General features: G+C 41.5%; 1 protein-coding gene across 1 annotated transcript in view; it reads right to left on the bottom strand.

The window, feature by feature from the left end:
- LOC134290206 (myb-like protein X) overlaps positions 1–1,019 on the bottom strand; it is a 704,426-nt gene that overhangs the window by 431,969 nt on the left and 271,438 nt on the right. The gene's annotated exons all lie outside the window — the stretch shown is intronic.

The raw sequence follows: 1,019 nt of genomic DNA, 5'->3' as shown, positions 1-1,019 counted from the left end.
ATGTCGGCGATCATTGTAAGAGATGTTGGGGATTCCAAAGGAGACTTTAGTAATTTCAGGAGATACTTGGGGTATTTTGGAGAAATCGGGGAAATTATTCAGCGACTCAGGGTTTTTTTTGCAGATGTCGGAGCTCATTGTAAGATATGCTGGGGATTCCAAAGGAGACTTTAGAAATTTCAGGGGATACTTGGGGTATTTTAGAGAAATCGGGGAATTATTCAGCGACTTAGGGTTTTTTAGGAGATTTCGGGGCTCATTGTAAGAGATGTTGGGGATATCTAAAAAAAATGGTAATTTTAGGATATGCTTGGGGTATTTTGGAGAAATCGGGGAACTTATTCAGCGACATAGGGTTTTTAAGGAGATGTCGGGGATCATTCCATGAGATGTTGGAGATTCCAAAGGAGACTTTGGTAATTTCAGGAAATGCTTGGGTTATTTTGGAGAAATCGGGTAATTTCAGAGAACTTTGGTAATTTCTGGAGAAGCTTGCAGTATTTTGGAGAAATCGGGGAACCTATTCAGCTACTTAGGGTTTTTAGGAGATGTCGGGACTCATTGTAAGAGATGTTGGGGATTCCAAAGGAGACTGGTAATTTCAGGAAATGCTTGGGTTATTTTGGAGAAATCAGGGAACTTATTCAGCGACTTAGGGTTTTTTAGGAGATGTTGGGGCTCATTCTATGAGATGTTGGGGATTCCAAAGCAGACTTTGGTAATTTCAGAAGATGCTGGGGGTAGTTTAGAGAAAGCAGGGAACTTATTCTGCGACTTGGGGTTTTAAGGAGGTGTCGGCGATCATTGTAAAAGATGTTGGGGATTCCAAAGGAGACTTTAGTAATTTCCGGAGAAGCTTGGGAAATTTTGGGGAAATCGGGGAACTTATTCAGCGACTTAGGGTTTTTTAGGAGATGTCGGCGATCATTGTAAGAGATGTTGGGGATTCCAAAGGAGACTTTGGTAATTTCCGGAGAAGCTTGGGGTATTTTGGAGAAATCGGGGAACTTATTCAGCTA

The sequence above is a fragment of the Aedes albopictus genome, chromosome 3 (assembly GCF_035046485.1).
Source record: "Aedes albopictus strain Foshan chromosome 3, AalbF5, whole genome shotgun sequence".
Classification (NCBI taxonomy): Eukaryota; Metazoa; Arthropoda; class Insecta; order Diptera; family Culicidae; genus Aedes; species Aedes albopictus.
Note: the sequence above shows the minus strand (reverse complement) of the source record. Positions and strands in the feature narration are given on the sequence as shown.